This window comes from Leopardus geoffroyi, chromosome D3 (assembly GCF_018350155.1).
Source record: "Leopardus geoffroyi isolate Oge1 chromosome D3, O.geoffroyi_Oge1_pat1.0, whole genome shotgun sequence".
NCBI lineage: Eukaryota > Metazoa > Chordata > Mammalia > Carnivora > Felidae > Leopardus > Leopardus geoffroyi.
Window position 1 is genome coordinate 2,860,218 of NC_059339.1, and position 14,203 is coordinate 2,874,420.

A 14,203-nucleotide genomic window follows, 5' to 3' on the forward strand; every position below is an offset into this window, starting at 1 on the left:
CAAAACCCCACAGCACGCAGTGAGCCCTCGGACGCTCCAGGCCCTTGGATAAGCTCCGGGCAGGCATGATCCCAGTCAATCCGTGAGGCAGCTCTGTGGTTTAGATCCTCTTGTCCGTTCCCATTGGATGGCGAGGGATCTGAGGCCTCCAGGGATTAACCTGGGAAAGTCCTAGGCCTAGTAAGTGGCAGGGCCGGGGACTGAACCGAGGCCACCTGTGTTTCTCTTCCAAATTGATTGTTCCCGTGGGAGGAGTGACCAGATCTGGTCTCATTGGAAGCATATCTGTTCACTCCCGAGGCCAGGTTTACGTGGGCAAAGAAGTCAGTCCCTCCCCCTCCCACAAAAGGAAGCGAAGAGAAAAGGCAACCCCCAGACTCAGGCCAGCACAGCCTGCCCGTGCTCGGAACGCATTCTCCTTGCTCTGCAATGACCACCCACCACGCGCAAGAGGCCGAGACGCCCAGACAAAGGTCGCTCCGGGCTCGCGGACCTCGGGTGTCCCTTTTGCTCAGCATCTCAGGTCTGACTTCCTTGGGTATAAATCATACTCAGATGGCTCACTTGATCAAGAAATATTTATTTCTTTGTTTCTCAGTACCTCAACGTGATTACCTTTCCAAGCTCCCAATTTGTTACGGTTTGGCAGGAAAATTAACCCCAGTCCCGTTTTGCTTGTTTCTGAGCTTGTTCGAGGGAGGGGTGAGTGGGCTCATAGCACACGGACCGTGGGTGAGCTGTGCCCATGAGGCCCTCAGACTCTTTGCCGGGTTTGGTCGCCGCTGGGCAGCCGCGATCCCGCTCTTGTTGGCCGGGAATCGGGGCTCTGAGGGCTTTCTGACGGTGCTGAGGAGTCCGGAGTCTTCCCAGGAGGGAACCGCAGCCTTGCCTGCCTGCCTTCACCGCCACACGCTTCTGCATTCCCACTGCTTTTCCAGCAGCACCACCAGGAAGCCCGAGGGCAGGAGTCACCTGTCCTTCGCAGCCCCCCGCACCCAGGAACACTGCTCCCTGGCTCAGGCAGGAGGGCGAGGCCACACCGGGTCCTCTGCTTCTGGGCAAAACCATCTGTCCAGTCCTCGTTCCTCTCATTCTTCATCAGGCTGTGGCGTCAGGCCTGCGTCCCACCTCCTGCCTTTATTTTCCTGGACAGACCCAGTTTTCTCAGGCTTGTAAGTTTGAAACACGAGCGTCAGGGAGGTTCTTAACTGCCCAGCATCCAGACGTAGGTACAGGAGTACTTACGGGATATGTGAGTGGTTTGGATATGTTCTGTCCACTAAACCGCTGGGACAGATAAGCCCCGAAACGCAATGGCTCATGCCCGGTCGGATTTCTCACTCTGGAAGTACAAGGTGGCTGTTCCGATTCCTGAGTTGCTCCCCTGCATGTAGCGATTTAGGGGCCCAGGTTCCTTCCACCTGGTGGCTCTGCCGTCCCCAAACCTCATTGCTGTCTGGGCGGCCAAGGAGTCACCCCATCTGAGGTCCAGCCAGCACACGCACAGAAAGCAGGCACACCTCCTCTCTTAAAGGCACCTGTCCAAAAACACCATTTCATCATTCCGTTGGCCATTCCTGGTCACGTGGCCACACTCAGAAGCAAGGAACGCTGGGAAATGTAGTCTAGCCTTGTGTGCTCGGCAAAGGGGAGGGTTGGAGCCAGGGGATAAGCATAGTCTGTGCCAAGAACACTGACTGACCTTGACGCCTCAGTGCCGCTCACGGCTCCTGTGTGTCATTTAGCCTTCAAAAGAAGCGTGAGCACATTGGAAACTTGGGAGGCCTCATACAAGGCGAGGTGAAGAGCCTCCTACAGATGAGGACCACACCCCTCATCCATGCAAGGGACTGGACGGGACTCGGGGCTCGAAGGCAGAAGAGTGTCAGCCACCGAGGGTCCTCAAGTTCGCCCCGTGTCCGGTTCTGCGTGGTGCTTCCAATCCTCGGCGTGCGAGACTGCACACACGAGCCCAGGCAAATGGAAATTGGTGAGCGATTGAGCAGATTTTCAAAGCCAGCCTTGATTACACACGGTTTTACCTAATGCAGCTGCTGACATCCAGTATCCGATCCTCTGCACAGGGAAACCCGGGGCGGGGCCGTGCAACCCAAAGAGCGGAGCCTGGCCCCAGGCAGGGGTGTAACCTGGTCCTCCTCCCCGGGGCCAGCCCCTGGCACCTGCCCCTGCACGTGTCTGATACCCTCGGGAGAGGGGGGCGCTCTGTCATGGAACCGTTTTCAGCCACCTCACGGAGGACACGAGTGGGTCACTCACCGCATTAAGCAGGGGTAGACTCTTGGTCTAAGAGGAAGGGGAGTTCAGGGACCACACACTCTTTTAGCCTCGCCTGCAGGAGTGCGTGTCTGTCCCAGACGCTGTCAGCGTGAGGGGATTGCAGTCACTCACGTTGTCCTTGTTTGCTTGCTTGGTTTGGGTTTTTTTTTTAATGTTCACTTATTTATTTTGAGAGAGAGAGAGAGAAAGAAAATAAGTGGGGTAGGGGCAGAGAGAAAGGGAGAGAGAGAGAAGCCCAGGCAGCCTCCGAGATGTCAGCAAGGAGCCCAATGCGGGGCTCGAACTCAGGAACTGTGAGATCACGACCTGAGCTAAAATCAAGAGTCAGACGCTTAACCGCCTGAGCCACCCAGGTGCCCCATGGGACTCGTGTTGTTGAGCAGATTAAAGTCGGTGCCTGTCTCCACTCTGTTCACTCAAAGAACAAAGGGTCTACCCCGGAGGTAATTCCCAAAGAAGACTTTCCAAGAGTACTCTGAGCAGGGTGGTAGAGGGCTTTGCGGGGGGCACAGCTGAGAACGGCCCAGAACGCGTCTGTCTGGGATTGTGGCACACGTGTCAGTCCTGTCTCTTCAGCCACATGCCTGCCGTCGTTCAGCAAACATTCCCTGAGTGTCCACTGTGTGTGGGCCCCCATAACAGGTGCGGGCGAACCGGGCCGGGATCCTGCCGTGCGGAGTGGCCAATCGCTGTGCACCGCAGCTCCCAGTTCCAATAATAGATACCTGTCTTGGCTGATAGAGACAGAAAGGGAATTCGGGTGTAAAGACCCCCTGTGGCTCACCGAATCATGGGGGAAATTCTAGAACCACGTCTGGAAAATGGACAGTAGAGCATCAGGATCCCTGCAGGAAACAGCACGCTCACACTAGGATGTTTCCAAGAGAGTTTGACAGGGTCTGGCGAAGACGTTGGCGGAGTGCGGTAGGATGGGGACAGCCCCCAAGACCTGACCGGGTCAGGAGAGAGTAACGACCGGGATCAGGGGACAGAGGGCTGTGGACTAGCCTGACTTGCACCTGCTGAGACCCTCAGTAGAAGGAATGGAGCCACCAGGGGAAGCCCTGCAGGGAGGTGGACCAGGCGCGAACACCCAGGGATCCTCTGCTCCACCCGTCAGACCCTCGCTGGCACCGCCCGTCGCCCGAGTCCAAATAGAAGCCAGTTGGGCAAAAGGGTTTCTGACTGTAATTTATACCAGTCCCCACCCAGACCAAGCAGCAGGGGCGAAGAGAGAGGGGTTCCATGTGGAAGGGGCCCGTGGAAGAAGGCCAGCAGAGAGAGCACAGGGAGACTGGGCATCCAGGGTGACAGCCACAGTCATGTCGCACAGCAGCCCCGTGAGGACACACAGCCAGCCGGCCACCTTCACTCCCTGCACCACCAAATGTATCCTCTGCTCCCTCTTTGTTTGTGCTGCCACCCCCCCCCCCAAGGGGGACAAGACAGTCAGTAAACTTATGAGCAGGCGTGACAGTGGCAGAGAAGAAAAACATTCTTCAGGGAATTTCAGGGTGCCTGGATGTGAGGGAGTACCTAGATTAACCAGTCAAGGAAGGCTTGGGAAGCATGTTTGGGCATCCCCAAGCACTAATTATAAATCTGACTTTGCCATTTGCGATTCAGCACCCACTCAATATTCTCAGGACAAAGTACTAATGATGGGGACAGGCAGCAGGCAGGTGCCAAGGTGATTTCATAACTGCTTAGCGAGGAGTGTCACGGCCACAAGGGGTCTTACACAGTGAGGAGGGGGGGAGGGTCTGTAATCCCTGATCTCGTCTGGAGCGAAATTTTTAAATGGGCATTTTAATAAAGGGTCGACCTCTGTTTCCACCAGCTCCTAAGTCCTTTGTGTGGCCGTAAATAGCAATTTACTTGGTTCTCATCCTGCACCTTTCAATGATGTCTCTGCTTTGGCACAATGAGAGTCTGCATTTTCAAGTTAATCCATTAGAGTTGTCTTCATTTGACTTGTAGAACAGGTTTTTCAAGGAGGATTGCCTTTGCTATTTTACAGTACCACGAGCATCTAGTGCGTTCTTTCGTGATAGTCGAGTTAATTAGTGTGAGATCAGAGGGTCGGATTGAGCTCATTATCACAAAGTTGATGGGGAAATCAACTATATGACACAGTTTCCACACTGAGTGAGCGAACGCTATTTCCTTCAGCAAACATTTCGAAAAGTGTAGAGCCCTCAGTAATCTCTCTTGGTCTCAAAATGGCAAGTCAGAAGGGCTGAGAATTATTAGATGCTTCAATTTTGTGTGAATACATTTTGCCTTTCTTTGCAAACAGACTTGTAGAAGTTTAACGCCAGGATATCAAGATAGAATAATTATAGATTTGACTTAAATGTTATGGTACAGGTATATGAATACTCTATCAACACAACCTTGTTTATCGATTAAAATCTAATTGCCAGCTGGGAGCTTTGTTGCCTCAAAGTTTCCTGTTCCTTCAAGTTTTATCATGAAAATCTGCTCCTGAAGACAGGAAGCCTCCACTTTCAATGACACGCTTTTTTAGTCAGGAGGAATCATCTTCTGTTTCCACACTAGCCAACTTGTCACCTTGACTTCGGATGGTGAGGAGAGACACCTGCCCATGTTGAGGGAGATTTCCTGAGAACTAGGGACTATTTTAGTGATTCTAGACAGTGTTGTGTGTAGTTCTTCCGGATAGTGTTCTGTCTGGTTGTTCTAGATAGTTTCATGTCTAGTTCTAGATAGTGTCTTGTGTAGTTGTTCTAGGTAGTGCTGTGTCTAGTTATTCTAGATAGCGTTCTGTCTAGTTCTAGATAGCGTTCTGTCTAGTTGTTCTGGATAGTGTTGTGTCTATCCTTTGTTCCACATCTATGTGAATCTTATTGGGATAATGTATATTAAGATTTTGTTTCATGTTTTGATGAAGAAGAATGAGAAAGTGCATAATAATATTAGGGGAGAGAGTAGTTGAGGATGTGTTTTTTTCTAGTCATCAAAATACTGGAAGAAATGACATTTCGTTGGCCAAGTCCAGAGCATGACCTGTTTCAGTAATATTTTAGAAGGCTGACAGCATAATGTGTGTTGAGAATTCTGGAAGCCAGAAAGGGAGGGGCTGCCCATTTGGTCTAGACATCAGTTATAAATGTCATCTTTTGGGGCGCCTGGGTGGCGCAGTCGGTTAAGCGTCCGACTTCAGCCAGGTCACGATCTCGCGGTCCGTGAGTTCGAGCCCCGCGTCGGGCTCTGGGCTGATGGCTCAGAGCCTGGAGCCTGTTTCCGATTCTGTGTCTCCCTCTCTCTCTGCCCCTCCCCCATTCATGCTCTGTCTCTCTCTGTCCCAAAAATAAATAAACGTTGAAAAAAAAAAATTAAAAAAAATAAATAAAATAAATGTCATCTTTTTAAATATCGATCCCAATACTTGCCAGCTGCAAAATGAGGTCTGTCCATTCACATTCCAGTACACCAAATGCAGAAGAACCTCCACAGCCAACCCCAAATCTGAAGAGTTAGCAAAGTTAAAAACTGACATTAATTTGTACGTTTCCTAAAGAAACTCTGTACATTGACTTCCAGATTTTAGCTTTAGCAATTTGCCGATACACATTTTTAGGGAAACTAAAATGAGCTACTTAGAAGGCTTCTGAAACACCTTTTCGATTAGGGAGGCAGAGACGTTAACAAGAAAATCCATATTATAGCTTGTACAGTTTTTATATCTTGGATACCAGCTTAATGAGCAGGGAGAATTGGTTGGATGGGGATATAATTTATTCTGGGCCATAAAAGCACCTTCCCCATTCCAGTAAGCGAACAGAGCTGGCCTGTCGCTAAATAGTAATGCACTTGTCATGTCACTACGTCCTCTCGCCACAGAAGATAACGTCTTGGTCCGTTGTGTAGTTTCACCTGTGCCCTTGTTGGGCTCTTGGCCCATCTCTTGACCTTGGTCTCAGTCTCCTTCTCCGCCTGCACCTGGAAGGAGAAGCAGCCACCGCTTCTCCTTGGTTCCTATGCCATGATGACCACCCTGCCTTTCTGTCCTCACGCCCACGCCTCTCAAACTCTTAACTCCTCTACCGCCTTTGCATTAGAATGCCTTCCCTTCTCCATGCATACGGTAACCTGCTTTGTGAGATGAAAACCCTAGAGTCTCTGGGAGCTTGGATGAGATGAAGTGAGTCAGGCAGGATGGACGACAAGCCAGACGATACACAGTCCGGCTGCCGTGGCCGCTGCCCCCCCACTCAGCCGAATGCCATCATGCCCGACTTGCACCCCACGTTCGCAGATTTTCCGGTTTTTCAATAAAAGCTATAATGCACTATTTTTATGCCAAACTTCCTGGGTTTTAAAGTCTGGCAAGTAATTCCTTTTTTTTTTTTTTTTTTTTAAATACCAGACAGGCTAAACAGAACGCATCTGCAGGCCAGGTCTGGCTGCTGGGATGCTGTTTCTCACGTTCCGTCTGCTGGCGTGTCGATTTTCTTCTGCTTCTGCCACTTTCCTCCTGCTTGCTTTTTAGCCCAAAGCGGTAGTGGGTTGTCCACTATAGCCCACTATCACTGTGCTTTTACAAATGCACCACTACCCCCTAAAAATAGGGGGACTAGAAGTTATTATCCGTCAGCCAACATCAGAAATCTGGTAAGTGCAAGAGCTGTCTTTATTCAGAAAAAAAATGTTCTAATGATGAAAAAAGAACTCAGCTGCACACAAATGTTTATAGTAGTTTTATTCATAATTGCCCCAAATTGGAAGCAACCGAGGCATCCTTCGGGAGGCACAAAGCCCCATCCATCCAGACGGTGGGATGTGGCTCAGCCCTGAAGACAGAGCTACGAAGTTGCTCCTTAGATCCTGATTTTGGGGAGTAGACCAATCCTAAGTCTGCCCTCTTTGTTTTCCCTAGCTTCCAAATCATTTGTGGTTCCTTTCTGTTTTCTCCATATCAGAGCCCAAATGCATGAAGCCGTGGGAAATGTTTACCCTTTATTTTGTAGCCAGCAGCAAATCCGTTTCCTCGGACCCCTCGCTGTTCACCGGTGTTTCTGTCCCTGTGGGAAAAGTGACTGTTAACATAGGAGCCCCCAGCACTTCCTCCCCAGGGAGCGTTAGGATTCCAGAGGCAGACCTAAGCCAGGTACCTGCTCTGTTCACTCAAGAAAACCAAATCAATCAAAATGAGGACATTTCAACGGTTAATTAAAATTCCAAGATGGGATAGTAATAGAAGTAATTATCTACAATGTATTCAATCGGTTGTTAGCTAAACCCATAAAAAAATTAATCAAGAATAATTTGCTATTTGATATTGACATTTTATATTTCTCATTCATGCTAAAGAAAATCCCATTAAAGAATCTAATTTACTTTGCATTAAACTCACCTTTACAAGAATTGAAATCAAGTCTCGCCAGATGATGATAATGAGATTCAAAATTACTGGAGATGAAGCCCTCTGTTAGCAAGGAAACAAGCCAGAGGCCAAACTCTTTCCAGCTGTTCTAATCTGGTTTGCAGAAGTAGGTTTGTGCAGCAGCTGCATGTGTGGACCCAGAGTGGGACTAGGTTAAACTGGTATTTGCAGCCCTTCCCCCCAGCTTCTAACTAACCCACATGGACTTTTGCAAAGGACAAGCCGGGAGGGAGATAAGGCCGTGGATACAATGTAGGCAAATCCACTTAGCCTTGCCTTGTAGTAGAAAAGGTACCGGCTGGTTCATAAATCTTAGGTTCAACGCTCCTGACTTCTACACTCGAAGTCCTCATCTGGAAAAGCGAATCAGAAGGGCCTGCAACAGGAAATAGCTGGGGACACATAATAGTTTTTACTGAAGTGAATACAGGGCTCCCTACATCTGCTTACATCACCTCTGAAAGAGCATCGAGTGATTTGTATTATAGTTTATCTATTGTGATTGGAGGTAGCAAAAGCGTGTGTGTGTGTGTGTGTGTGTGCACATGCGTGGGCTTTCTTCACTGTGCTGTGGTTGAGGGCTAAGTCCAGCTGTTGGTTTTGAGTGGACTTCTGAAGCTAAGGCTGGCGTTCCACCTGGTGTGGGATTCATTAACAAGGTCTTCCGTAGACAAGACACAAAAGGGGCTGGACTTACAGACCCTACCCTACTTTAAAAATACCGCCTCTCACCCTACACAGGAGTGTCCTCAAGAGTTTTTACTCGCCTTCATAGTCCCGGTGTCCGGCATTTTGTAGCCGCTGAATAATAATTAAATGATTAAAGAACAAATCGAGGGGCATCATTAAAAATCAAATCTCTGGGATAATTGCTAGAAATAGGAGCAACATGAGTGTTTAACTTCTGAAAATAGAAAAAGAAGAAAGATCAAAGGAAGGGAGGAAAAACAGCCCAAAACACCAAACAAAACAAAAGTAGTAAGAGAAGAAAGAAGAAATCAAGCAAGTTTAAAAACCAGGGCAAATAGAAAACACAAAACATATAAAGCACAAAATAAATTAATTCAAATACATAGGTAATGATTTCCAATGAAAAGGAATTAAACTTTGCAATTGAAAAACCAAGACCATCAGAGAAAACTTAAAAAATGTGTAGGGGGCGCCTGGGTGGCTCAGTTGGTTGAGTGTCCGACTTAGGCTTAGGTCACGATCTCGCAGTTTGTGAGTTCGAGCCCCGTGTCAGGCTCTGTGCTGACAGCTCGGAGCCTGGAGCCTGCTTCGGATTCTGTGTCTCCCTCTCTCTCTGCCTCTCCTCTGCTCATGTTCTGTCTCTCTCTCTCTCTCTCTCTCTCTCTCTCTCAAAAATAAACACTAAATTTTTTTTTAATTAAAACAATGTGTATAGACTTCAGCTGTATTGTTTCATTAGACAAAAAATTTTTTAAATTAAAACAGTGTGTGTAGACTTCAGCTGTATTGTTTCATTAGACACACGCACGCACACACACACACACACACACACAAATGCACTCCTAAAAATTAAGAACGTGGCAGGACTGAAAGAAGGTTGGAAAACCATACAAAGCCATTCTTACCCAAAAGGAAGTTAGTGTGGCCATATAACTATCAAGTGACATAGACTTTAGAGCAAAGAGTATAAGGAGACGTGAAAATGGCCTCTGTCCTTATATACATATTCTGTACACTTGGTGCGTGCATAAATATCTCACCAAAAATAGTAGGCTTCTGAAACTTCATTCCCCTCTTAGGAGGAAAAGAACAACTTTATCAGACATAAGGAAACATGTCTTGAATGGAGAACGGGTCAATGGGAGAAGGTGTGGAAGCCGGTCTCCACAGGTCTGAAAGCATAGGGCCACAGCCATTTTCGGAATGGCATTTTGACTGAGGGACTCTACGGTCCTAACTGAGACCTTTGAACACTAGAGATAGATGTTACTAAGTGCCCCTTGACCCAAGTGCCCCGGGTCAATGGATCAGTCTTCGGAGTCTCTCTCTCTGTCTCTGTCTCCCTCAGATTAGTGAGATTATAGGAGATAATTATTTTTTTTCTGGTTCTTAAATAAGTTTGGTCTCCCTTTCATGCATTCATCTTTATAATTAGGAGGCCCTCCTCTGCATCATCCGTTTAGTAAATATTTTGGGTCATCTGCTGTTCTCCAAGCACTCCAGTATGTGTCAGAAAGATCTGAATCAAATAATGAACACAAACGCATGTGAAGTTTTACCTCTGACGAGTGCTGGGAAGGAGAGAGATCATGCCAGAAGGGCTGCGGTGTAGAGGTTAGCTTATTAAGACAAGTGGAGGATGCTTCTCCAAGGTCGTGTTGCTTGGTCAGAGACCCAAAGTTCCATGAGTACGAGGAAACCTGGCATGGGGGGATGGGCGGGCCTGCAGGGTGAGAAAATAGGGCATGCAGAGAGCATGGGGCAGGAGGGAGCATCATGCAGGGATGCAGGAACCAGAGCACAGGGGGCAGGAAGAGTGTCTCGAAGGTGTACATGGGCAGGTGGCAAGTGGCCACATCACCAAGGGCCTCGTGGGTCACATCAAGGGAGGTGTTGGCTGTTCCAAGAGCAGTGGAAAATACTGAGGTTGGGTTTTGGCCAGGAATGGGTAAGGCAGGGGAATGGGGTGTCAGGAGGTGGGAAAGGCCCTTTTGACTGGGGTATAGTGAACGGATTATTAAATGGGGCTCAGGAGTGAGTGGGCCAAATGGGGGGGTTCTTTCTAGTGGCACAGCTCTGGCAGGAGAAAATGGCACTTCATATAAGGGTGTCTGTGGACTGGGGTGGGTATGATGGGTATGGAGAGAAGCAGATGGGCCTGAAGGAGATCCAGAAGGTTGAATGGAGAAGACACAGGGATGGATGGATGGATGGATGGATGGATGGATAAATGGATGGATGGATGGATGGATGGATGGTTGGATCGATGGCTGAAGAATGTCTGGGGGCTCCCCAGATTCCCTTACCTGAACACCTGGGTGGAAGGCAGTGTCGTTGTCTGGGATGGGGAGACTCAAGTAGGGGAAGATCATTAGCTTGGGTACGAATATGTTGAGCTTGACCTTAGAAATTGAGCATTAGTGCACCTATACACAAGGTCCCATGCCTGGACTTCGGAGATGTCAGCCTGGGGGAGGAAATATCTCTAAAAATGGTAATGATGACACAGGTGAATTCAACACTCAGAATCGCAAAGGTTTTATTACTTTTTTTAAATCACAAATCAAGAAATTGGTCTGCTTCTGAAGCCTTCCCTCATTCTCCTGCTCTCTGATGTTACGGTTTGGAAACTATACTGTCTAGGTTGATACGTTTTCATTCGGGACAGTTCTGAAGTTTGTATTCATTCAAGAAAAAAATTCGGAGAATTTACGACACCCAGCTGCCCCAGCTGCTCTGTAGCGTAACGTCTGCTTGGCCGGCGTAATTACTGCCCCCCTCGGGAAAATGCAAACCAATTTACTGAAACTGAACTAAAAGTGAACAAAGTTACATTAGCTGTAGAATAGGAAATGAGACCGATCCACAGTGCCATAAAAGGAAGCCAGGGACTCATTTTATACATAAAACAAACAAATAGTCCTAGATACTGGGAAAAGCCTTAAAGGATAGACATCAAAATCGTAACGGTGGTTGTGTCTGGGTAGCAAGATTATTGCTCACCTCTATTTTCTTCTTTATGCTTCCCATGTATTTTCCAAATGTTCTACAATGAAGCTGATGCAAGCTTTATCTCTAAGGGACAGAATGGCCATCCATCTAGTTGGACTGGAAGGCAACCTAAGAGCCATTCCTGCCCTTTCCTTGCGAAGAGAAGGCCAGTTTTGTGAAGGTATTGAGAGGGAAATATGTTCAGGAAATCTGGCTCCAGACCCAGGGGACTATAATCACAACTGTTCCAAACAAAGTGTAGTCGTGACCTAGGGCTGCCGTAATAGATTACCACAAACTTGGATGGCCTTGAAACAACAGAAATGTGTTCTCTTACAGCCCTAGAGGTAGAAGCCGGAAGTCAAGGTGTGGGTACGGCCGTGCTGTCTTGCAAAGGCTTTCAGGGAGGGTCCATCCTGCAGCTTCTGGTGGTTGCAATCTTTGACGTTCCTTAGCATATGGATCTCTGCCTCTGTGGTCGCTGGGCATTCTCCCTGTTTCCGTGTCTGCATCCAAATTTCCTTTTTCATGTTAGGATACCAGTCACTGGATTAAGGCCACTCTAAGTCAGTGGGACCTCATCTTAACCTGATCACTGATACAAAGACCCCATTTTCAGAGGTCACATTCACAGATTACTGGAGTTAGGATTTGCATGTATCATTTTTGGTGGGGCGGGTGGGGGGCGGGAAGAGGGACACAGTTCAACCGTCAGTACATGTATCCTCCAACTTAGCTGTATGTTATAAGAACACATACTAAATGATTCCATTTATATATATCCATTATGTATATATGTATATATATATTTTTTATATATGTATGGTGACAGAAAGCAGATGATTGCTTGCCTAGAGATGGGGTGGGAAGAGAGCTGGTGACAGGGAAGTATGGGAAATCAGGATGGTCAAGGACCACAAGGAAATTTTGACGCTGGTGATATGTGCCTTAGATTGCAAATAGTGATTTTAACATTTATTTATTTTTGAGAGACAGTGAGAGAGAGAGAGCACAAGTAGGGGAGTGGCAGAGAGAGAGGGAGACGCAGAATCTGAAGCAGGCTCCAGGCTCTGAGCTGTCAGCACACAGCCTGACACAGGGCTCGAACCCATGGACCGCAAGATCATGACCTGAGCCGAAGTCGGATGCTTAACCGACTGAGCCACCCGGGTGCCCCCATCATGGATTTTAAATAAGTGTGTTTGATTGCATGACAAGTACACCTCAATAAAGGTGTATTACATCTTAACAAACTAAATAAGGTATTTAATTTTAAAAAATGAAGTAAATCCTGCACAATCTCTTTTAAAAATTACAGACATTTTCACAATGTATTTAATGACGCTAGGATTACTCCAATGATATAACCACACAAAGACATCAAAAGAAGGAAAACTGTAGACCAATATCTCCCAGCACAGATGCAAAAATGCTTTACAAAATCTTAGCAAATCTCATCTCTGAATTAGGATGTAGGACACACTATACTATAAAAATAACTAAATTGTTAGAATAAATACTTCATAAAAGTAGACCTACAAATGTCAAACAAAGCACCTGAAAATATGTCCAAAAACATTACTTATTAGGTAAGTGCACATTAACGTCTCAAAGAGATACATCCACACGCTCCCTTAAAATGGCAAAAATCTGAAAGGTTGACAATATAAGGTCTCGAGAGGATGTGCAGAAGCCGGAACCCTCAGACATTGCTGGCGGAAATGGGAGCGTTGCAGCCATGTTGAAAAGCAGTGCGCAGATTTAAAAAGTTACGTGAACTTCTCTAGGACCTGGTATTTCCACTCTCCAGAGGAAATGAAAACGTATGTCCCACGAAGACTTCTCTCTGAATGTTCACATCAGCTGCATTCATCATAGCCAGAGTGAGAAAGCCCTGGTGTTTACCCACTGGCGAATGTATCCACGAAGTGTGATACATCCACAGAGTGGAATATTACTTCGCAGTAAAAAGGGGGAACAAATGAATGAACACACAGCAACATAGACCAGTCTCAAAAACGTCATGCTAAAGAGAGGATGTATTGCCTGATGATGCATGCATGAAGTATCTAGAGAATACTCAAGGGTGGTGAAAAACTCGAAGTCATGGATTGGGAGGGAGGCTGACCATACCAGGGTACAGAAGAACATTTCAGAGACAACGGGATGCTCTAAACTTGGGTTGTGGTAATAGTTGCACAATGATATAAATTTACTAAAACTTGGAGTGCCTGGGTGGCTCAGTTGGTTAAGCCTCCGACTTTGGCTCAGGTCATGATCTAGCGGTTCGTGGGTTCGATCCCCGCCTCGGGCTCTGTGCTGACAACTCAGAGCCTGGAGCCTGCTTCGGATTCTGTGTCTTCGTCTCTCTCTCTTTCTCTCTCTCTCTCTCTGCCCCTCCCCATCTCTCTCTCTCTCAAAAATAAATAATAAAAAATGTTTAATTTACTTAAAGTCATCAAATTATACACTTAAAAGGGTTGCATTCACTTTATATAACTTTTAGCTAAATAAAGTAGTTAGAAAATACACAGTATGACCAGGACTGATCTCTCGAGGACGAAAAACAAAACAAAAAACAAGAATTCAGTGCAGCACTCTGTTCTCACAGAAAGGAGTGACCATAAATTCAAGTTTTAATTTGACTACAATTTTTATTAAAGTTATTCAGTAAGGCTCACTGTGTCACCTTTAATGAAGTGTCTCAAATATGCCTTAAATACACATTTAATGTACATCTAATGACACTCTTCGGCCAGCTAATTACTAGGCATGTTTAATGGGGTTTCACAATTGCAGGGGAGAAGCATAGCC

The 14,203-nt window shown here is 47.0% G+C and overlaps 1 protein-coding gene across 3 annotated transcripts in view; it reads left to right on the forward strand.

Moving 5' to 3' along the window:
* Positions 1–14,203, forward strand: part of TMEM132D (transmembrane protein 132D) — a 564,604-nt gene that overhangs the window by 445,075 nt on the left and 105,326 nt on the right. The gene's annotated exons all lie outside the window — the stretch shown is intronic.